The 25,453-nt window shown below is 39.1% G+C and overlaps 1 protein-coding gene across 5 annotated transcripts in view; it reads left to right on the top strand.

Annotated features, from left to right (window-relative positions):
- arih1 (ariadne ubiquitin-conjugating enzyme E2 binding protein homolog 1 (Drosophila)) overlaps positions 1-25,453 on the top strand; it is a 62,332-nt gene that overhangs the window by 8,321 nt on the left and 28,558 nt on the right. For 2 of the 5 annotated variants that reach the window (XM_077516801.1, XM_077516797.1), the window contains exon 2: positions 988-1,079. The exons of 2 other annotated variants lie outside the window; for them this stretch is intronic. The gene's annotated coding sequence lies outside the window, so the exon portion shown is untranslated. Of the gene's footprint in view, positions 1-984; positions 1,080-25,453 lie in introns of all 5 variants that reach the window. One more of the 5 variants, XM_077516798.1, reaches the window with a different exon arrangement.

Below are 25,453 nucleotides of genomic sequence, written 5' to 3'. Positions count from 1 at the left end.
AAGTAGGGAATGATAATGTCATTGTGTTATTACTGAATACTGAGAAAACATATGTTGATGTATTTATTTATTTGTTTTTTTACACACTCAGAATATTGAGGCTGATGTGCGAAAACACATTCTCAGGTTGTTGTGAATGGTGATAGATGGCGAGGTGTCATAAAATGACACCCATGTATTTCCATCCATCCATCCATTTTCTTGGCCGCTTATTCCTTCCTCACAAGGGTCGCGGGGGGTGCTGGCGCCTATCTCAGCTGGCTCTGGGCAGTAGGCAGGATACACCCTGGACTGGTTGCCAGCCAATCGCAGGACACACAGAGACAAACCATCCACGCACACAAGCACACCTGAGGACAATTCGGAGCGCATCCATGTAATTATGTATCAAAATAAGATGGTCATTAGTGGTTGCCTTATGCCTTTCATCCATCCATTTTCTTTTTTATACCACTTATCTTTAGCGTCACGGGGGTGCTCGAACCTATACTAGATGACCTTTGGACATGAGCCATACATTTAAAGGTCACAAGTAGAGATAAATAACCAATCACACTCACATTCACACCTATGGACAATTTGGAGTCTTCAATTAACCATTATGATTTCCTAAAAAATAAAATAAAAAAAATCTCTTACGAGGTATTCAATGTAGCATAAAAATAGACCACGTATGTTAAACATTCAGCCACTTCTTTAATTACACGGACAATTTAGATGTAAAACAAAATTGTCTTTTTGGCTTCATAATGGACTCTCGTGTTACATACACAAAAAAAAATCTGTCCTCGATAAGTGAAAAGCAGAAAAGCCGTGGACGCCCTCGCACCTTGATTCGCACCTCCCGCCGGGAGGGAGAGTGCTGGTCGAATGAAAATGGCGGAGGGAGTTGCCATCAGTGGGGGCAGCATCAGAGAAGCTGCAGCACTTCAAATGGAATGTGAGGTTTTCAAGCCATATAGTCATAAATATTTCATCTGCCAGCAGCTTTGAGGAGACGAGAGGGGGGCAGGCCAAGCAGACACAGACCTAGAGCTTCTGGGCTTCGAACAACAAACTGCAGCTCTCAGAGACAAAAGGTACAGATGGGGGAGGGGCACTTGTAATGTGAAACAACAAAAACATCTTTTGTTTACTCAAATTGAACAAAATAACTCTTATTAAAGGCAAGTATTTGCTAACATCTCACATGCTCTCAAAGCTAATGTCAGCGCATAAATTGGTCCAAGTCTCCAACAATAGTGGTCATAACAACACAAAAACCAAAATATATTTTCCAACGACGTTACACATTACAGCAGCGTAATATTTATGTTGAGCAAAAAAATCTTTACACAACAATTGCCAATAATAAAAAAGTTTATTAGTTATAATTTACATGACATTTCTTTATTCAAACACACATATATCTGTCTTTATTTCAGAGATCTTAATTAGAACTACAATATATAATTTATTGTTAATGAGCTTGCTATCAACTGCAGGTATTTTTAGTAGCCTACTGCGCTGTTAAGCTGAATGTGTGTCCTATCTGGTTCATAAATAAAAATGAACTCCACCACTGCAGTAACAAATAGCATCTCAGGTCTTGTGTCACAATAACCCTTTCATTATTTTTTTGTGTTAGATGAATGAGAAACATGAAGATGTGCTGTGGTAAAAGCTTCCAGTCATGAGTTGCTGTCCCCTTCCCATAAGCAGCCGGTGGAGCGCTGAAAAAAGGCTGCAAAATTAATGACTTTTTTATTTTCCTGGCACTCTTGATCCTCTTGGTTCATAGTCCATGTCAAAGTTAATGCATTCTGATGTTTGCATCCTTGTCTAAGCAATTTGTTACTGTAAAAGAGCTCCTACAAATAACTACTAGAGGTCAACTACTGATCCACTTTCCCAGTAAAGTAACCTAGCTGAGAGACAGACTTCTTTTAATTTGATCAAGGGTAGGCAAAGTAGCCAAAACTGAGTGCTGTCACTATAATAATATGATTGATGTAAAAGTAAAAAAGTAGTCTGAGTACTGAGTAACTGCAGAGTAACTTTATTTTTCTATTATTATTTTATTTTATTTTTACTTACATTTCGCATGGACATCAAATCAACAAAGATATGAAATTTATACTTGTTCCAGCACCAGACTCACCAGATGGGTTTAATAATTGTAATATAATAATACTGTATCATTTGATTACCGGTATATTGAACTTCAACATGTGGATTCATCCACATTTATCACTAGTAGTGAGTTGTTTAATAAATGAAAAAACAACGGGTTCTCAAATGGGGGTACGTGAAAGCACTCCAGGGGTACATGAGATTTTAAAATATATTTTAAAAGTATATGTAAATACAGTATTTCTAAAAAAATATATATAAGTTCATAAAATTAATTTCATACTCAGTAGGCAATTGAATTTCAGTGTCCTAAAAACGCAGCATTTCCCTATACCAGAATGGTTTGACCCAACTTGTTGTCACCTAGAATCACCTGTCAATCACTTGAAAACATTATTTAAACATCAGTTAATTAAATAATAGTTACCGTATTTATTTACAATTAAATTAGTTATTTATTCTTTTTTTTTTAGTTATGTTTTATTTCCAAGTCATTCAAGAGATCACATAAATACAAATAGAGTTCCAAAATTTAAAAATAAATCAGGCAATGATGGCACAGCACTCGGTTTTATTTATTTATTTATTCTAAATTGTATTTATTATAGAACCACTGGTGTAGATAAAGTGCACTATAAGTGCACTCTATATTTACCATATTGATCAAATTCAACTTTTCATTTGTTGGACTATGATGTTTTGCGACAAAAGTACAGTGACTAACCCATTCGAGTTAAATTAAAATCCGCCTATTAATATCAACACAAATAGTGGATGGAGTTTTGGGTGCGAGTCTGAGCTCTATTGGATATATTCATTCATGGCGGCGAGTCCAAGCAGTGGCATCCAGATGAAGCTGTGCATTTGTTCAATGGATTAAGGGCAGCGTGATGTCACAAGGGCACTTGAGTCCCAAGCTGTACGACTGGAAGCAGGTGGCACGTTTCTTGCATCCCCACTAAGAGGGATTAAAGGCCTCTGAAGGGAGAGGGATCATATTTGATTAGCTCGTTCTAAAGGTTCATGTGATTAGCTTGGCATTTTGAGCTGCACTCCTGATTTTGTTGCAAGTGTGGTTTATAAGGTCTTGCGAAAGAATTTCAATTCCTTTGCAACAGTTTTGACTCCTGAGGAATTCAGTTGTGTTCAGCTTCTGATAAATAAATGTTAATGAGGGCGAAAAAGTAGATGGTTGGGTATTTAGCTCTGGTAGTGTAAATGTTTACAGAGTATTACATTTGAAATGGCACATTAGATGGTATTCGATCTCTTAAATTCTTCATATATATACTTCATGTTGTGGGAGATCTATTTCTGTGTCTGATTTGGTTGTTGTGATCATTAGAATAATTACACAATACTGCTTACAGGAAGAAAACATTTGACAGGAAATCTCTGCTATTTTGGTGTGGATAACTGCTGTGGGTGGAGGGAGTCGGGACTGAGCAGTTGCAAACGCCAACCTACGCACAACAATCTCCCAGGAGGAGAGACTCTCCATTGAACTCTTGGAACTGCAGGTCTACAGGGAGGCTGAGCAGTCAGCGAGTGCAACACGACCAAATAAGATAATATTCAGCTCCACTTTGTACATTCGTTTCAAATGGCAAGGTAGAACTGAAAAAAAAAAAAATCTGTCTTGGTCGTGTTTTACAAGCCTGTTTTTGTTACATTTAGTCAGTTCAATCCATAGGGGATTCAAAATATAGTGTACGGTAGCAAAACATGCATTTTTGTAGTCCTGCTTATTCACAATGCTTGATGAAATGCTAATTGGTTAGCTCATTCGTGCAACATGGCTGCTTATTTATTGACAGAATAATTACACACAAGGCTACATAGCAATCTTATTGAGTGTGGGTGTGATAGCAGATAATGTGAAAGGAATTCTGATGGCCCCAACAAGAACAATTTTTTTTTAATCCCCACCCTTTTGTTCGCAAGGCTTTCGCCTTTATGGATAGCTCCTCCCATTTGCGGCAAGGCGACATAATTGGAGGACAGCAACGTCACACGTTGACAATCGATTCAGCGGCACAACTGTTGCTAAGGTGCTTTGAATGGCTAGTTGGCCATTACAGCATTTTATCCGCCTCTTTCGAGCCAGGAGATGGCATGGAATGTGTGATGAGTGTGAAAATCTCAGCATTCGTCAGTTGCTCAGACAGCGTCTGCTGTTGGGATTTGACCCACGACTGGCTGGTCTTCCTTGATTCGACTTCTTTCAAATAGTCTGCCTAAAGAAATTTGGCAGACACATGCTGTCTGCAGATAGGCCTTTTTTAAAAGGAGCCGGAGGAAGCTTGAGTTCATCCTCAGTTCAGAGCCCATGTCAAGGCAAAGCTATTTCAGTGATGCACACTGAAAGCACAATCCAAAAATTAACCTGACCACCCCCAGGATGGATAGAAACAGGTGGATTTGGCTGGTTAATTTATATTCTACAAACACAGTATTGATCGGAATACTATATTTAGCCTAGTAGGGATGCATAGAGCATATTAACGTAAAGAAAATTTTAGACTGTTTTTCACGACATTAAACTCCACCTTGAATTCTATTGCTTTTCACGCCACCACTTGAGAAGACCTTTTTAAATTTGGGATCACCTTAGCATGGACCACAATATCATCATAAGCACCATCATCATCATTGAGCAGATGAGAGCCGCCGGCCTCGTCTGTGATGGCGGGGGAGCTCATCATGGTGTCTGACTGTCTGTGTGCAGCAGCGTGAGGCTGGTCTGCCTGGGACTGTTGGTATTGAGTAGGAAGGAGCGCCCCGGGCACCGCTCATCAAAAAGGAGCCTTTTCTACTTTGGGAATAGGCATGAATAATCCATGCTTTCTTTACCCTTTCCTGTGTATCCCATTACATTTGATTTGCTGTTGCCTTTACTCAGAAAATCCTCTATTTGTTTTCATTCAATCTTTCTTTCTTGTTTATTCAAACCAATACTGGAATTACCTATATTTCATGTGCTTTTTGATGATAGTTGGGAAAATGATGACAAATAAGCTCTTTGCTGTTATTACACAACACATAAGTCTATTTCTCCATATAAGATGGGTTGCAGTCTGATTCTTTTAAAGTAGATGAACAGTACAAAGCGCATAAAACATCCTGTGGCTGATCATGAGATCAAAAATGTTCTAATTATATTTGAGGAAATCTACCAGAGTCGAGTTTGGGACTTCACGTTAAATCAGCTCAAGGCTGCTTCTATACTGCGTGTAAAGAAGACAGTTTATGGATGCTTTGGGGGGGTTGAACCTTCTAGTTTGCAGTATTTTTATGACGGTTCTAAACATTGATTTGTGCATTGTTGTTAATGAAGAACCCTCTTGAGACCTATGAGGTATAATCACTGTATGTCAAGTCCCTACTTACATGAATCTTTCCCCCCCCCCCTCATTTTAAATCTCAAAAGACATACTTCAGCATCACCAACCATCAACATGATCAACACTTGCCTCGTCCATTAGGCAGTGAATGAAGCAGAAGAGGTTTCATTCCACAAATGATATCTTAATGGACTACTGCCCCACTGTGGCAGTAAAGTTACTGGAGCCAAGTGCCAAATTGAAGCCATTTACTTGGTGTTTATTAAGCTTGGCTCACTACTCTATTTCCAGCTGAGGTCTCTTACTGTGACCCGGAAGGTAGCCGTATTTCAGCCACACTAGCAAGACACACTCGAGACACCTTGAATTGTCCCCGCAGACTAGATAAAGTTTAAATTGGACTGAATATTCTCCCATGAAACATTTGTGACATTATTATATTAGGATTGGCATGTAGTTAGCATTATGTACTGTATGTTGTGGGTAGTTTGCTTTCAGGAGTCCTCGAGTTACGGCATTCCGCCATTTTGTCCCTCGTCCACCATTTTGTCAGCAGTGTTTCTACTTAGCTAGTGCTAGCACTTCTGTGTTTGTGTTTCTTTGGCTTTTCCACCAACCTTTAAGCAGTAATGGTAAGTACGGCATCTAATTTTTTTATTTTAATGTATTTTTTTTTTTAACGACGTTCCGCTGTTTTGTCCCTTGTCCGCCATTTTGTCCGCAGTGTTTCTGCTTAGTTAGTGCTAGCGCTTGTCTGTGTTTGTGTTTCTTTGGCTTTCCCACCAACCTTTAAGCAGTAATGGTAAATACGGTCTCTTATTTTTTATTTTAATGTATTCTTTTTAAATACAGAGTATTTTGATTTAAATTTCGACTTTAATGGTGAAATCCGACTTGCGGAAATTCAAGTGACTTCGCCAGCGTAGGAAAGGAATTCATTTGTAACTCGAGGACTCCCTGACTGTGATAAAATTAAGAAATGAACATAACTGAATGAATTCAGTGGGGAACAACCACTCGTATTGTCAATTTTAAAAGTATTGTTTTCAAATTCCATTTTCCAGATTATTTTTCCTTCCAGGCCTCTGGTAGAGGACCCGAGCTTGAGGGAGACACCGCCCAGGTGGGCGAGGAAACGATTTAAAAACATATAAAAAGCCTTTAAGTAATGGTCTTCCCACCAGCAGCCATCAGACAGGATGTGATGCTGCATAACTTAACCTGCTCAGTAGAGATGTTTGTTCACGCTCTATCGCTGCCTTCCCACCCATACTCAATAAATCAGCTTGCCTTTAAAGCTTCTGTTGTCCATTGCAGGACTCATTCTTATTCTTTCGACCCTTCCATCCCCCAACTTGCTCTTAGATGAGTCAGGCAGAAAAATACGCCCCTGGATTTTATTCTGCTTCCATGAGCAGCATAATCAATATGCTTTGCCTATGTTGTGCTTGTGCAGCTGCTGGGCGAGGTTGTTTTGGACAAATGCACAGCAAGATGCCCCTCAGGCCTCTCACATCAATTAGGACACACAATGGACATCTGTTCTGTACATTTAAAGACTAAAAACACCACTCAGAGACGTGAATACGCAATTGTGAGTCATCATTGCTGGTTTGTTCAGATGTCTGGATAAAGTCCTATGATTAAATCATGATGTCCTTGCTTGGTAATGGAATTAAGGTCACAGGTCACAACAAAAATAATAATACAGTGCTTTTATTTTCGAATGCATGGAGATGCTTAATCCCCCACGTCCAATTGGTGATTGGCTTCTATCTGTTTCCATTTTGCAGCAATTAGCATTAGAATATAGCTAACTTTAATAAATTTTTACAAATCTATTTAGAATTGTGAGTAATTGAGCTTTTTTTTCAACATGGCCCTGGTTGATCTCCTCTGCTCTGCTGCCACCTGCTGGCTGTTTGTGTAATAACTACCATTTCTGCAACCGTTCCTTCATTAAAAAAAACAAAAAAACAACAACAACAACATATAAATATGTCTTTGGGACACTTAAAACATTTTAAAAAAAACAAACAAACGTATGTATCCATTTTGGGGAGCAAATGAGTTTTAATGGGTTTGTTCCTCAACCCTCGAGTGACTTTATTTATTTTTTTAAAATAAACTAGTAAAATTTTGTCAAAATCTCTCCTTGCAAAATTTACTAAGAATTTTTAAGTGAACAATATTTAAAAATTTTTTCATGGATTAGGAAAATTCTCTTGTACACAGTAAAAAAAAAATCAAAATACTTCGTAAAATTTACTCTAAATATTTTACTCTCTTCCAAGTATAAATTTTACTCTGTTTAGAGTGCGACCATTAAATAAACTTTGTTTAGAGTAAAATTTACTCTACAAAATTTACTATAGCTATATTATAGCTGCATGCTAATTTGTTGTCAATACCTTGTGGAGTCTCATTTTCTCAGTGAAAAAGGCATCAGTCTTACAGTTACAAAACTAATTCCCACTAAATGTACAGTATTTGTTTGTAATGAGTGCTTTGATTTGATGATTTCACTGCAGAAAACCATAAACAGGTCAGTCTTTTCTTAATTGCATAATTTTACAAGAAGGTGAGGTTTCCCTCGATATGAGTTCTGAAATCAGGATGCAATGATGTATCTATCTCTTAATCCAAGCCAAATCAAAATGTCTCTGTTGTCCTGTTGGGTGGAAAGTGACCGAGGGTGGGCCGGGCATGGCTGTCCTCCCAGAATCATGGCAGGGAGCTGAGCTATGGAGAGCCAGTATGTCTTCCTCTTCTCTCTCATCGAGCTCTGTTTATTGCTCGTACTCGCCGTCTGTCACACCACACCACGCCGTAGTTCCCCCCCCCCCCACACACACACACGTCTCACGTTTGCAAATCATGGCCGGCGTAGCGCAAGTCTCCGGAAAGCCATCATCACTCTCTCCTCACACGGTGCTAAAAAGGCCCCCGCTGGCCCTCGGGGAGCTCCACTCTTCCTCTGAAGATCGATCCCCTGCATTCATCTATCCATCTTCTTGCCTTTATGTCTGGCCATTTGTCTCCACATCTTTACCTCTTGTCTGTCCTCTCGCACGGAGCTCTCAGTAGCTTTTGCGAGGAATCAATAGTTTGCATCCTTCACTCATTCGTGCATTGTATTCATTATAAATATTGGTGATGTGGATTGAAAAAGCGTGACATTCTTGACGTGCATTAGATTATATTGTGTACTATCCTTTTGTAGTGATTTGAATCCCTGTGAATGATCTCTTGTTCTTGCCTGTTTAGCTTTTTGCTATTCGTTGCTGTTTTCTTCTGATTGCTTTTTCTTGCATGTTCAACCCCCCTCCCATGCATGGCGTATCGATCCGCTGGGTGCACTAATTATCGTGCATGGCCTTGCATGTCTCTGTGAACCACAGTCAGCCTTTGATCGACGTGTCTGGCTGTGTTTGCGTCGCCGGCGAAAAGCAGGAAGTGAAAGGTTTGATTAGAGTATATGACAGGTTGTGACTCCTGATCTCTGTGAAACAATTGTGACACACTCTTGAAAAGAGCAATATGTCTACAGCGTCTCACTTCCTGTGCTGTGGAAGATAGCTCTGGCTGGTCACCTCCGCTGGGTCAGTTTGGACGTGTGCGGTCTTGTTTACATATGCATCCATGCATATGAGCGTATTAGTCGTGTATATGTGTATACATGTGTGTGCATGCGCACATGGGCAAAAACACAGGTCGGTACATCCTGCTCTGCCTCCATCTGTGCTCACGCAGTCAACAGACCACTTTTCATAATAACCAGCTCTATACATACACTCATGAATCTGTTTTAGTAAAGTCTGCTTTCATTACATTTGAAGACAGCAGCATTCTGTTGTATGCTGCAAATCAATTTTGAGAAATTTAAATCTTGGTGCTTAAAAACATGTATCCGAATGGATGCCGCAATCTGCTGTCACCTGACAAAAAATTAACACTCAAATAGTGCTGTCGAAATGTATCGATCAATCGACAAGTAATTGATTATCAAATTAATCAACAACTATTTTAATAATCAAGTAATCATTTGAAGCCAATTTTTTAATTTGATTGTCCAAATCCTCTGAATTCAGCATATCAACAGTAATTGTTCACTGATTTCTGTAGTCCTTCATGACTGATTATCTTCTGTTTAATAAAAATAAGACATTTGCAAACTCCTGTTTTTACTTTTACTTTTCTTTTTTAAATCACCATACAAATGTGAAGTACGAAATACACACCAATCACGGGTTAATAAACCGTAATTGGGGAAAAAATGCTTTTGTAATACATTTTAATGCAAAATTAAAATGAACTTGATTAGTCCATCCATCCATTTTCTTGACCGCTTACTCCTCACAAGGGTCGTGGAGTGCTGGAGCCTATCCCATCCGGCTTCGGGCAGTAGACGGGGTACACCTGAACTGGTCGCCAGCCAATCGCAGGGCACACAGAGACAAACAACCATCCACGCTCACAATCACACCTAGGGACAATTCAGAGCGTTCACTTAACCTGTCAAGCATCTCTTTGGAATGTGGGAGGAGACCGGAGTACCCGGAGAAGACCCACGCAGGCACGGGGAGAACATGTCAACTCCACCCAGGAAGGCCGAAGCCTGTACTCGAACCTGCGTCCTCAGTACTGGGAGGCGGACATGCTAACCTGTGCCGCCCGAACTTGATTAGTTGATTAGTAGATAGATTAATCGGTTCTAAAATATTCAGTAGTGACAGCACTACACTCAAAAATACCTTCAGTTAAAACATGGTGTTTATTTTTTGCTGATTTATTTTGCAGTTCTTGTAAATGGAAATTTAATTCCTTTATATTTTTTGAATTGTCAGGCTCTTATTTTGGAATTTGTGTCGGAGAACTCATTAGTAGATTATAGTGGAGTAAAAGGTGACCAAATGTTTTCGCGGACACTGGTCAACCTCTGATTTGTGTGAATTCCACAACATCTTTTATACAGCTAATCATGGAAATTTAGAATAGTTTACTAAATTTATAAAACGTATTTAATTTTAATCCCAAATCTGAAGGTCATAATAAGATTTGTAATCAAGCTCACGTCTCAATTTTTAACATTAACAATAAATTTAAACAATGAAACAAATAAGCTTTATAACAAGTGACAACAGATATAGTAGTTAGCTAGCTGTCGCTGATAGCTCTTGTTGATAAAGTTCCAAAATGAAAAACGGACGTGCACTCGTTAATCCTTTGGTTCTGGCTTGATGAAGATTCTTAGAAAAGGTGTACAATCTCCATGGTATTCACTGCAATGTGCTAACTTTTTCTAGCCTGACTTTTGCCTGAGGAAGGAGCTTGTGTGTACCACAACTCACATAGGAGTCACTGACCTTCTATTCAATTATACATTCACTGGCACCACATTACAAGTCCAGTCACACTGAATAATTAGCATTTTAGTGCCATCTGTAATTGCGAGGCATAGTGGCGCTGGATGGGGAATCAATGAGAACCTCTGAAGCAAGTGTCACGGGTGACCTTTGCGCCTACTGCGCCAATGACATTTTAAGCCGAAAGGTCCGCATGGATAAGCACACATCAGGTGGTTTGGAAATAGCATTCTTGGCAAAATGTGTACGGGGTGTACATACTGATGATGATCGTATGGTCCCTATTGAGCACATATTTATTCTGTTTGAATGCAGATCAGCGTGTGGACTATAATGCTGAACATCTGATTACTTGTAATAACTAATTTGGCACCACCTATCTTCACCTGAACCCTCAAGCCCTTCTTTCCACTCCCTCCGAGGGGACATCGTCTTATTTGTGGATGCACAACCTTGTGTGTGTACCATCTGCCAGCCCCCCAGGAGAGCAGCCAGGTGCTGGGCCCACTCTCACCCCAGCCAGGCCACAACAGCACATCCTGCTGGGATCATACTCTCTGTGCCAACTGTTGATCTTCACATAAATCTCACGAATCAGCCAGACCACACTAACCTAAAAGCAGCATGCATGCAGTCATGAGCCAAAGATGCATCCACAAGTTTTTCGTGTACCGCACAAATAATTTGCTGAAGCCATTATTTGTTGAGGCTTGTTGTTATCCTCCCTTGTTTTGCCCTGAGGATGTTTTCCCCAGAGATTCAGCCTGGGTGGAACCACAGCCTTCAGCTTCTAAACAAGAGGGTACTGTTCTGTATATTGGAACTTTTTAATTAAAGTGAACGTTCAATGTCCATACAATTTATTAGAAATTAAATATTAGGTAGCCCTTAAAGTACAGGGAGTCCTCAAGTTACGTCTGAGTTACGATCCAACGCTAGCGATGGAACATAAGTCAAATTTCCCCATTAAAGTCAATATTTACATCAAAATAATTTGCATTAAAAAAAAATCTCAAATACATAAATAAATAAGATGCAGTACTTTCCTTTACTGCTTAGAGGTGGATGGAAAAGAAGGGGGGCGGGGATGTGGAAAAAAAAGATGGCAAAAAAGCCAAGATACTCCCACAAGTGCACAAGCGCTAGCACTAGCTAAGGGTTACATAGCGGACGAGGGGAAAACACTGCGGGCTATATGGCGGACAAGGAGCTAAAATGGCAGATCTAACATAACCGTTGTAAAGTCGAAATGCCTTACATCGAGTGCACCTTAACTCGAGGACTCCCTGCAACTTAACTCATTCAAACCCAAAAACGTATAAATACGTTTATAATACTTTATCCTAAACTCCCCAAAACCTATTTATACGTTTTTGTTTCTTTTGTTTTTTTTATGCTATAACATACAGAAGGCTTTGATGGAGCTTCTGACCTGAAGAGGTCACTTAAAGCAATGGTAGTTATTACCCAAAACGACCAGCAGGTGGTAGGAGAGTATAAGAGCAGCCAGGGCCATATTGCAACAAGCTCTTTTTTTCCCCAGTGTTTTCAACAGGTTTGTAAATAATGATGAAACTTAGCTATATTATATTAGCTATATTAGCTATATTCTAACGCTAATTGCTGCAAAACTGAAACATCTTTCTTTTGGTAGGTTCCATGTTTTTATAGCAATAGAACACAATATTCTAAGGGCCTTGCAAAATCAGTCAAAATCCAGTAAAACAAGCTGGGAGTGAATGACTTAATATATCAGTTTTGGTCCAAAATCTTACCATGTTACCATGAAAAGAGGCTTAGCAACTGTCCCTCTATTCTTCTTTCCCATTTAATATGTTCTCCCGCTTGCCTCAAAAGGCTACTAAATTTCAATCATTGTTTCTTCACATTATTGTCCTAATACTCTTTTATAGGATCATAGAAAATATACTTTACTCGCCCTTAAAGGCAATCCCGATGCATTTCGCCGCATATCATGTTTATCTACTTTTTGCCTCCTTTATGGCTTGTGATGAAATGGCAGGGGGATTTTATTGGACCCACTAGACTGGGCCCTGTGTTCAAGGTCAGAATGGAGAGAGACTTCATACATAATGTATACGCTATAGCATTCATTGCTAATTAGTACTAACAGGAAAGGATGCCCCCAGATTTCCCCCTGATTTGTGTCTAATTTACATAAATATAATGGCACACAAGAGAGTGTGAGGCCTGAAGTCTGTACTCCCCTTTGGGGAGGGAGAGGTGTTACTGGGCTTTGGGCATGCAAGTGATAATTGTCACAGAGCTGCTGTTCACATGCCCGGACCACAAAGTAAATCATGTGAGCAGAAGGACTGGATTTAACACACAAATGCATCATGACTTGGTATTGACTATATCAATGAATACTGACCCGCACTGTATATGACACAAATGTGGATGTATTGTATATTTTATGGCACATACTACTAATGAAATCAGTGTACATGTGATTTAAAATATATTTTACGTTTCTGGGATGAAACTGAATGTATACATCCCCAAAGCCTAAAAAAAAAAAAAAAAAAAAAAAAACAATGGTGGAAAAAATGAAGAGTTGTGTAATATGAAAAACACTTGTGTCCGGGTTTTTTTTGTTTGTTTTTTTTTGGGGGGGGGGGGGGGGGGGGGGGGATGAAACTAAATGCAGCCTTTCGTACGTGAAAAACACATGTCCATTTTTTCTTTTCTTTTTTTTTTTTAAATTATTATGATTTTGGAATGTAACTGAATGTTATCCCAAAAACCTAACAAATAAAAACAAATGGGGGGAAAAGTGTTTTTCACACTGCTAAGACCTAGTATGTCCATTTTTTTTTACTTTTTTTTTTTTTTTTTTTTTTTTTTTTTTTTTGGTTTATGGGATGAAACTGAATGCAGATATCCCAAAAATCTAAAAATAAATAAAGGGTGATGGGGGTGGGGGGTGTCGGGGGGGGGGGGGGGGGGGATTAATGAGCATAAGTATTTTTCACATAGCAGCGACGATAAGTAGAATATGAACAAAGCAGCAAAATCCAGCTTGTTTTTTCCCTTCTTTTTAACACTCAATAACACTCGAGGTGTGGCCATTTTGCCGCTTGCTGTCGACTTAAAATGACGGCTCACCTGTTTTATGAAGCTGAGCTGTGATTGGTCGTTACCTGAGCTCTGAACTGCTGTGTTGTCTTTCTCAATTGACAGCAAGTGGCAAAATGGCCGCCCCCTGAGCTGGATCAAAATGGGAAGCAATAGCTGCTTTATTCATATTCCACAAACAGAATATCGTGTTTAGACTAGTTATAGAAAAGAACATTTTTGGTTGACTTTATTAGATTTTATAAGTGCATCAAAATAAGTGTCCAGTTCCTGTAAAGGCATGATTACTTAGTAGCCATTTCATGAGCCCAAGAGCCATACAAAGCAGGTTGAATGGTGATGATTTGGGGGAAGGGTAGGTGGGCGCTCTCATGATTTGAGGGAGTACTAATACATTATTCACAGGGGTGGGGTGGGGGCCTAAAGTGCCAGATTAATTTGTGTTTTTTTCCTTTCCAGTTGGGTGGAGGAATAAATGGGGACTGTCAGGCGTGCAGTAAAATGCCGTGCAATCATTTAGACAAGTGTTATTGGTGCGCTGGAGCTGCACGGCTCAAGCGGGGGTGGGCCGGACTGGGCCAGGTGTGTGTATGGATGGAGGCTGTGTAATTATCTGCTATGATGACCATTGCTAAAAGCAACCCAGTCGTGTTAATGTTATCAGCCGTTTTTAAATTTAGTCCCAGTTTTAGTCCAGTTTCAATCACGCTTGCTAGTTTTTAGCATAGTTAGTCAACCTTATCCCGTTTTTATTTAGTCCATTTTAGTCGACTATAAATCTAGCATTTTAGTCTTTGTTTTAGTCCAAGAAAACATTTTATTTGTCTATTTTTAGTCAACAAGAACTGTCAATTCTGTGATTGGCTGGCAACCAGTCCAGGGTGTGCCCCGCCTATTACCCAAAGCCAGCTGAGATAGGCTCCAGCACCCCCCGCGACCCTTGTGAAGAATAAGCGGTCAAGAAAATGGATGGATGGATGGATGGATGGAACTGTCAATGTTTGTCTAGTTTTAGTCAACACAATCATTTTACCCCTGTATATTTGTTGTCGGCAGATAATTTCAGATCAACAACTATTCACATAAAATGTCCTCATCTTTTTGATGAAAAACAAATTCACACACATTTTTAGTATATCAGCAAGTGGCTACTATGGCTCCATTCTATATGAACGAGCAAGTTAGCGAGCATCAGATAGCCGTAGGATTTTAACGGTATTGGTGGAATGTTCTAGCCGTTGGATTCATGTTACATTAAAACTATGATTTACTTTTTATTTTTTTATTTTTTTTTTACCGTTCACCATGAATCCACCTTCTGTCTGTCCCATGTTTTTGTACGTTGCACTTGCTAGCTGCAGATTTGAAAGGTGGCGTGTCACATGACAGTGTCACAAAGACAAGATTTTACAAAATCATATATCGTCTCGTTTTTGTTTATGAACTAAAATGTCTAGAGATTTTAGTCCAGTTTTTATTAAGTGAACTACATTTTCATCTTGCCTTCATTAGTCAACGAAAATGCATTCTGATTTAGTCCCAGTTATTGTTTATTAATGAGGGTTTTAGTCTAGTTTTAGTCCGGTGAAAATTGTGTGTTGACAAAATTATTTTTGTTTAGTTTTGATTGACGAAATTAACACTACTACCGACAGGTCTCATAAAACAGCAGGTGTAAAAGCACCAGGACAGTACGAGTACGAGTGTCCATGAGAAGTTACAGTAGCTGACATTTTGAGGTCCATTGTGATCCAGTTTAATTAAAACAATTACGTCTGTATTAAAATAAAACACTGACGAAACTGGTGTTGACAGAGGTATTGTTGCAGCCAGCCAAGCAGATTTTTTATCATTTTAGTTCTGCTGGAAAATATCACACTTGCTGCAAAGCAATCATGACAACATGCAAATGAAGACACCCGAGCACTGTAGCACACATGCGCTGTGTTACACACACAAATGGCTGACATTAGCATAGGCTAAATGCGGATCTTATTCTCTGATTCTGTAATCCAAAGGGAACTTTTAATGTTGACATGCAGGCAGGCTTTTCTCAAAACAAATTATCCCCATGATATTGTTGCATGTAGAGAGGACAGTGTTTGAGATGTTTGAACGCTTACTCGACGGACTAATGGGGCGAATTCAGAAGGTCCAAGGGTTGAACGTCTTTGTTAGACGGGCCGGCAGCCACCACCTTTCCAGGCTGCTCCCAAGGGAGGCCTTACAGCTTGCTTAATTGAATCAAGTACAAATGGTGCCTCCCCCTTTACAGCGCGGCCCCTCCCCAATACGAGAGGAGCGAGAAGGGCAGCTCCGCTTTGATGCTTTTGTTCTCATCAGCACCACGGACAGCACCGGTTGGGTTGGTGGGATTGGGGGGGGCTTTCACTGCAACTAGTTGCTGGGATGCTCGGGGAGCATTCACAAGTCGCTTTTCCTCAGCAGCGGAAGAGGGAGGTCAGCATGTTAGACTGCGTAGAATCATAAATTGCTCCTCACAGCCTTGAAATGCTCAGAGCCTAGCAAACTACTGATTGGAAATGGTACATTTATTCTGGATCGGTATTTGACTTTGACGTGTCAGAAGGACCAAGAGCTAATACTAAGAAATCAGGACAGCGTGACTGTGCATAGCTTTTTGTCTTGCATTTCGCATTTCATCCCTGACTATTTCTTTCTTTCTCTTCTATAGAAGGTACTCAGAATATTTCATGAAATATCAATTTTGGAGCAAATTGAATGACACAGACAAACACACAGATGAGCCAGTCTATCTCTGGATATGCAGTTGCAGCAACATCCGGTTGTCTGAGGTCATTACATCCAACGTATGTTTTTTCTTTTTCTTTCCTTCTAAAGTGTCTAAAATCTGGTAATCTTTAGTTGGGATTTTGAAATCCAACAGACATACATTCATCTAGAAATAATGGAGTAAACTGCACACTAATGTAGAAATGTTCAATAACACATTTTTTTCAGATCGATATCATTGAGTAGTCACTTTTGAATACTTAATCGATAACGATACCAAGTAAGCGATACCACTAGGACTTAGTTCTGATGCATAACATGCCCTTTCATTTATTTCTGGAAAGAAAAAGCAGAACAGAACACTCTGAGTTTTAATCTTTGTTCCAAATAAGTTGAATGACAAAATAATAAATGTTCAACTGTTAACTGTTAGTTACTGAAGCATGACAATATCAAATTTGAAAATAGGGCTGTGGTGAGAGAAGAAAAATGTATTGCATTGTTAGTATTTATATCAGCCCACATTGACAAATGTTTTTTTTTTTTTTTACCTATTTAAAACAGGAAACAAACTAAATGGATTAAAGATAACATTAAAGAAAAAACATCCAGGTGAAAAAATACCATTATGAAATATCGCTACGTACAAGTACAAAAAAAAGATTAGGCAACAGGTGACTATATCGCTCTTATCAATCTCAGTCGATGAAAGCAGGTAAATTTGTAAAGTAAGGGTATGCATGAAATACCGTAATAGAAAAAGTCATCATAACACCTAAATTGAGTTAGCTGAATGCATAATCGTAACCTGACACTGTACTGAAAAATACAGCAAGACGAGAGGAGCTGATAGGCTTAATTAGCATTGTGGTTCAGGTGATGACATTGTGAACTTGATGCCAATTGAGTGTTGTTGTTTTTTTTTTAATATAGAATTACAAAGTATTTTACAGACCCATGAATGCTTGATAAATGTAACAAAGTTTCAATCTAAATTTTTCTTTCTGAAACCAAAACAACCATAGCGGCTAGCACTGAAGTCTTTTCCAGCGAGCTAGTTAATTGGCCGGAAATCACTGTGGCAGTGAACTTTGCTCAGATGAACCTCTGAGTCTAAAATATAATCACAGGCAACAGCTATATATCATTGTATCCGCTCCTAATGATATTACATAGGAGTCTGGAGAATAGCTTCCAGCACACATCTGATGGACCAAACGGAGACTGGACCTCAGCAGTTTGAATCACTTGTGAGACAAACTGATGGGTGTTTGGTTACATATTACCTGGTCACCATGTGATTTCCTCTTTATTGTCCATTAATATGCAGCTGCTGATTCTCATCAGGATTTTATGACTGTTAGTGCTGAGCAATGCGATAGCAGCAGTATTGTATTGATTTTATGGGCATTAAGTATCCAGCATCTCTAAGGACTTGCAGAGGCGGATCCATCTCTCGTGCTTGAGATGAATCAGAAGATCATGTTGTCCTGTAAGAACGTTAGACTCAGGCTGTGTCACCCAAATTTGATCTGAGCTTGAGGTTCAGAGACGCTGCAGGAGTTTTGATAATAATGAATGTAAAGCTTTGTATTCATCATGTAAGATGAGATGTGTGAATGAGTGTGTACATACATGTTTTTTTTGTTTTTTGTTGACTGAGGCTGATCAATATCCACTCTGAGCACAGATTTCAAATTCATCATGCCCTCTTATATGCCTATTGATTTTTGTGCAAAGGCTGCCCTCAAAAGTGTCTGATTACTTTTCCTCCGTCAGTCAGAGCAAACACGAGCTTGATAGCAGCAGACGGGTCAATTCATACCTTCACTTTGCTTTTAGAAGTGTGAATGTAAAATGTAAAAACATCCGATGGTGTTCTCCATCTGTGATCTATTTGTATATGCTATAATCTAAAACATCAGCTTTGTTGAAATAGTCTTGATAAAATATCCTCTCCAAAACAGTATACTGTACACAGAGTGTGAGGATTGTATGCGATATTCCTTTTGTCTGCTTTTTCAATATTAACTGTAACCTTCATGTATTTTTTATTGGCAGGGATGTCACCCTCCCTATTGGCAGAACCTGAGGTTCAGATGTAGAATAATATAAGCAGTCGTGCTCCAGCAGAGGCGCGGTTATATGCAGTAATTGTGAGCCGCCGGGCTGTGTTGTCTTGAGAGTATTGCAGACGGAGATGAGTGTAGCGGACCAGCACACATAGCTATGCACACACCATTCAACAGTGCAGCACAGACACGTATTTGTGTGTGGCCATCTGTGCACGCTTAGCACTTCTCTGCTTCATAGAAGATGATGTGTGGCCACAGTGACTCCTAGTGGCCGATTTAGGCATTTACTAACCACTTCCTCTGTGGATTACGTTTTTTCTGATATGTTTAGCTTGCAAAGGGCATACTACTTGTATTTCAGGAATAAGGTTTAATTGGCTATCAAATTGCATTCTCATTTATTTTATACTTTTTCAATCTGGTTGGATTCCTTTCACATTTCTGTGTTGTCTATGCCTGCATGTAGATTGTGATGTCCTCCCAATTACAATCATTATTGTTTTTTTTACATGTTGTGTATTGAAAACAAAATAGCTTTGCGCACAATGCCAAACAAATCTTTACAAATCTACAAGTAGATTGTGATTTTTTTTTTCTCAAATTTAGAAAATGCTAGTCAGTAAATTTGTACACTCACTGTAAGATTTTGATGAAAATGTATTTATATGAAACTCCAGGCTTATAACTGTGAGCCACTGTATTTAACAAAAAGGTTGCATTCTGTTACATTTTTTAACAGTATTGAAATAAAATGTTAAGACTTATTGTTCCATAATAACATTCCTCCATGCTTAAAGTCTGAACCGTAACCCTATTTAAGACGTTTTGTTGAATATTTCAATCAAAAATTTATGTTTAAGCATCAATTCGGCCATATCCATTTTTTTAAACACCTTAGGAATTCAGCATTCCCTCCCACAGTAATAGGAGAAGCCGTCTATTCATCTTTGTGTCCACAGTATTATACTGCCTCCTAGTGGTCAAGGTGGGCACACCAGAAGGAGCAGCACCATTAAATTGAATTAAATGTTGCAGAAACTATGAAATTCTTAACATTCTAATTATTTATGTTGTTTTAAAGTACAATATAGACTAGAGTGTTGTTTTTCTGTACTAAAAAAAACAAACATTTAAGGTTTTTAGGGTGGAACAGATTATTGTCATTTCCATTCATTTCAGTGGCGAAAGATGATTTAGCACCGTCTACGTGTATCGAAATCATCTTCAAACAAAAAGAGGGAGCCGAAAAGAACACCCCTAGCAGGAACATTTGGATAAGGTTCATACAAACTGCCAACCCTGAAAACAGAAAAGTTGGGAAAACATTTAGGTGTCTTGTTCAAGGGCAGCTAAGCTGTGCTAGGAAGCAGACTAGCATTTATTGGACGGAAGTTTATTTTTTTAATTTTTTTAATCAATGATGGTGTGCACTACTTGAACATATTGTGCCGCTATCAAGCATTGTCGTGCTTGTACACTGACTTGAATACAGGCAAGATAGGTGAGATGTAAGCTGTCCTTGACAGACAAAAGCGGCATGTAGCTGCGAAGTGGGCGGAGGCTTTGGGGCTGTGGATGGCTGCAAGCTTAATACTAGACCTTGAACACTTAAGTGCCAATGCAACCCACGGTTCTTACTGTCTTTATAGGAAGGGATGCAAATGAAAACTCGCAGAAAATATTTAATAAATATATTTTGAGCTGCAAATATTGCGGATATTGCTGTCTCAATATCGAGATTATGCTGTTGTTTGAACTCTTTGACATCTAACAACCAGCAAAGTCACTGAAAGCTTCTTACAGACTTATTTTTTTCTGAGTTTGCCACATTTACCTCGCTCTCCTGTTGCTGTCTGATAAGAGCCTTGTGGGGAAGCGGGGAGTTGTGTGGCTTCTCTGCGGCATGCAGGTTGGCCACTTTGAAGTGCCTTGAAGAAACCATATCGTCAAGAAACAGCTGGAATGGAATTGTGTGGAGAAAGACATTTTTATTCCCTCCTCTGCTAAATATCCTTTCTGGATGCAGACACTATTACTGCCGCCTCACAAAGAAGCTGTTTAGCAGTGTAAGCTATTGTGTCGCCTGTCTTGTATCAGCTCGGCCCCAGCTAATGGGAAATAATCTGTCCCTTTATGCACAGCAGTCCATTATGAGGGGGTGCAGCATTGTCTTGCACAAAATAAAGGGTTGAAGGGTTAACGTCTTCATTTGGCGGCCTTATCTGATTCAGTGATGTACGCGGCGTACACAATATGGCCACCTTGCCTTGCCTTCACTCCCATCAATCGATGAGAAGCTAATGTAAGCCTTTAACCCTCCGAAGGACCCCGAGCTAATGTCATTTATCCAGCTCTGCGCAGGATTAATAACGCCGGACAGCAGCTTGAAATGTAATCTAAGTATTCATTTTATCTGCACAATTCAATTGACTATTTATGTGGTCATCTTTTGGTTCAATGACCTTCCCCTCCCACTGTAGCTTGATAAAGAATCAAGGTTTGAGACCAGCATTCTCTTGAAATGAATCTCCTGAAAGGCAGAGAGAAGGGTTCGTGTCTTTTAGCTTTGCAATCACATCATTGCAACTCTGACCTCAGAGTGTTTTTTCTGGAAGGGGCGTGAGGCTGGGTGTGGACGTTAGAGCATCACTTGGGTGATTGCTGATGTAAATTCAATCCAAGTGACAGCGCTGCCCTAGTCGGAATGATGTATTAGACACCAGGCGCACCTACCACTCCCTCATCCATCTCCATGCCCGTCTCGAAACTGAGGCAATGAAAACATGTTTTGAATGTTAAGGCAGGGTGTGAGTTTTTTTGCTGTGATTATTAGTCATTATTTTATTGTCTGTTAATAATATTCAGAACTTGTGTCACGAGTGTTACAAATGCAGTGCAAGCTCAGTCTCAAAGTGGGAAAATTTGCCACCACAAGCAAGAATTGAAAACACAGTATAGCATTACAAACCCCCCCAAGTTTTTTTTAAATTTTTTTTTAACTCATTCACTCCCAGCCATTTTCACTGAAGCAACCCACTTCGTTTTGGGCTGTTTTACTGGATTCTGACTGATTTGGAAAGGCCCACAGACTATTGTGTTATATTGCTATAAAAACATGGAACTTATCAAAAGAAAGATTAGAGTCTCGTCTTTCATCGGGGAAAAGGAGTATATTTGTATTTGTTTCCATTTTGCAGCATTAGCATATAGCTAAATTTCATCAATATTCACATTCCTGGTGAAAAAAAGAGCTTGTTGCAGAATGGATCTGACTGATCTCTTATACTCTGCTGCCACCTGCTGGCCTTTTTTTTTTAATTAATAACTGCCCTTTCAGCCACCTTTTCATGTCAGAAGATGCATCAAAGCCTTCTGTATGATCTTGCATTGAAAAACATGTAAACACGTTTTTGGGAGGGAAGGACAAAGTATCTAAAAACGTTTTTACAAGTTTTTGGGATTGAATGAGTTAATTGCCTATCAGTATCAGTATCAGTAAATCACAACCTTTGTCTTAGCTAGCGATGTGATTCAGTGAATAACGGAGAATCAGTTAATTCTTGAATGCCAAATTGCATATATGCGAGGTTCACTGTACTGTATACAATACTGTGCTTTTCCTTGTATACCTTTACCCCTCATATCCGTGGGTCTCCGAGCTGTCTCCTGTGAATGTCAACAGATGTGTTAGTCATTAAAAATGCTTTGCTGTAGCATTTTGGAAAGGTTAGATTGTGCCAGCGGGTTAAAAAAAAACAAAAAACGTTCATTGATATGTCCTGTCACACCTTGCCGACTGCAAAAGCTTGAGGTCTGATTTAGATGAATGTTTTGTCCCTTGAGGCTCTGCCATGCATCCAGTGCATGTTTGGTTCGGATTGTGAAATACAGAAAACGTAGCTGTCCAAATTTGGGCATGATTTCTTGCGTTTTTCCTCAATAATTAAATAGTTTAAAAACAGTTATATGTTGACTGTTTATTTCCTTCAACAATTAATTAGTTGAAGTAGTCAATTTGATACGAGGTTTCGTTTCTTATATAAAAGCATTAAAAGTGATCATTACTATCTTCACTTCTGCTGCCCTCTGGTAATAGGCAGACTAAATGCAATCTGCAAGTGGGATGATAAAGTGGCATAAATCAAGAAGTTAATTCTGAAATATGTGTTGTGTGGGAAGGTCGTATGACTCCACTGTTTTGACTGAGCTCTGTGCTTGGATGCACTCATCGCCCACACGCCTCATTACGCTCAGGGCCAAGCCTTAGTTTGCGTAAATGTTTGTTTGGCCGCCTCGTGGCAGCATAATCGTCACTGATAGATGTTGCTTCACTGATAAGCCTTGAGTTTGAGCGCTCTATGGTGGGATGGCTGTCAGCCGAACTGTCCTTGAATCCAAGTTGATTATTGTCCTTGACTCACAAACATGTGCAGTCGCGCACACGCATTTTCGTATACTTTTTACTGGCGAAGCATACGTATACTTGAAGAGCAAAATTCAGTGTTGGTGACAAATAATGGTTTCTTTGAATTAAATTAATTTCATATTTTTGCTGCTAATTTATGGGGGGGGTCAAGAGATATTAAAACAACCGATTCATAGTTTTATGAATCGATATCACGCTCGAAAAGGAAACTCGATTTGATATCGATTTTTCCATTTTGTTTAAAATACCAGCCCTAAAATACATGTCTTTAAGTGAAGACAAAAATAATCATTAAATAATACTATATTTTAAAATAAAAGCTAAAATAACTACAAAATTAATTAATGTTAAAATAATAAAAATAAAATAAATGTGTTGATGTTTTAAGCCAAACAGCAAAATGCTAAAGTTACATGCGTAAAATATGCTAACCATTGCATATTTTGCATATTTATTGTTTATTTGGGATTAATTGAGAGGCACTTCAAAAAGTAGTTGTTTATTGAATCCCATTTAACATGAGTTTAAATGTGACTGGGTTATTTGAAACACAATCACATCACAGTTATAAGAGGGTATGCACACTTGTGCAACTATATTATTCCATTGTTTAGATGTGTAAGATTTTCTTTTGATTCAGTTGATTTTTTATTTTTATTTTTTTTTGAGAATTATTGGGCTCATTTTTTGTGTCACAAAACTAACCTGCCATTTGAACAAACGGTGTGTAGACTTTTTGTATCCACTTTATGTATTTGTTTGCCGTTCTTTTGATATATATATTTTTTCCCCCTGAATTTGTCATCCTCTACATACATATACTATAAATGTCATTTCTTCAACCTTCACCCTTCTTCCCTTTGTGTCCATTAGCGCCCGAAAAGTCCTTCCGCTCGGCTTGTGATGTGTTGATGGCGGCACAGGAGGGTTCCGTAGGATGGTGCTATTATGTGAAGGAAGGACACTGAAGTGAAATGTGCAAAAAGAGGAAATTGTGTGATGTCGGGGTCACGTGGGGGAGGAAGGCAGAAACCTGAAAGCGAGTGGGCAGGAAAGGTAGCGCGTGCGAGGAGGTGGGCTACTGCTCACGTCCCCCGGGAGCCGCCTTGTTCTTGCAGGCTAATTGAAGCTCTGTGTGGCAGCAGCCTCGGAGCTGTCACTCCAATGAAGAGCCCATTTGCTGCATTTTACGGGCTGTGCGCTGAATTCTGATGATGTTAGCAGAGGCTGCAGACAACTGTCTCCCAGAGACCCCTGAGCCCCCCCGCCCCTCTTTCATGGAGCCCACATGCTGCTTCCCGGCAATCGGCTGATTATATGTAACGGGGTCACAAGCATTCCGAACACGAGCGGTAAAATGTGAACATGAATCATTTTCATGCTGAGAATTTTGTAAATTAGTTGTGCAATCGCATACATGATCAGGGGATATTAGAGTCCTTGCTTTTTGCATGTTTTCTCTCATTGGAATAGCGGAGATTAGAAATGTTCTCGCAAAGCACATAGCTGGGAGCATACTGTGAATTATTGATCATTAATTAAAGCAGTCAGTTACGTCAATATTTATCTTAAGACTGAAAATACTGCACTACATTTGGTATACCTGCACAATCCAGTATGAGAAAAACTATTCAACGATAATGACACATGCTTTTCATTGACACTGCCAATCAAAATCAAAATTAATTTGACATACAAAGAGGTGTTTCGGTGATGTTTTGCCACTTAAGGTTGAATATTGAATACAGCTTATGTATTGGATATCATTCGATTTTGTATGTGTACCTAATCTTTTTACCTGCTTAAGAGTCATTCATTAGCTACTGCTTGTTGCTGCTTTGATCATGATCATATATGTTAAATTTATGATAGTAGAGAACAGTTTTATATCGATGATGACTCTCACTATCAATAAATGTTTCTAGCCATCACCGCTAATGAGGTACCTAAGCAGGTTTCTGATTGATCCATCACGATTTAGCTTTCAAAATGCATACAAGCTCTTGCTAGCATTAAAATGTGAAGATGTCACAGCCTCTGATTAATGAAAAAACAACAACTTTGAGTTGCGAGAGAACGCAAAGTTTTTTGCGAGGGCGCGCAGTTTTTTTTTTTCTTCCATGTCACCTTAGGATATTTGAGCCTAGCATTTAAGTTTTAAAAAATGTCCTTTGTAGTGATAGCTTAAATAAAAACTTGGTAGTCAGGAGGATATCATAACATCAAGATATTTTTTTTAATATTGTATATTATTCTTCTGTTTTTCACACCAAGTCT

This window comes from Festucalex cinctus, chromosome 3, assembly GCF_051991245.1.
Source record: "Festucalex cinctus isolate MCC-2025b chromosome 3, RoL_Fcin_1.0, whole genome shotgun sequence".
In the NCBI taxonomy this organism is placed as follows: domain Eukaryota; kingdom Metazoa; phylum Chordata; class Actinopteri; order Syngnathiformes; family Syngnathidae; genus Festucalex; species Festucalex cinctus.
The sequence above is the reverse complement of the archived record's forward strand: the minus strand, read 5'-3'. Positions and strand labels throughout refer to the sequence as shown.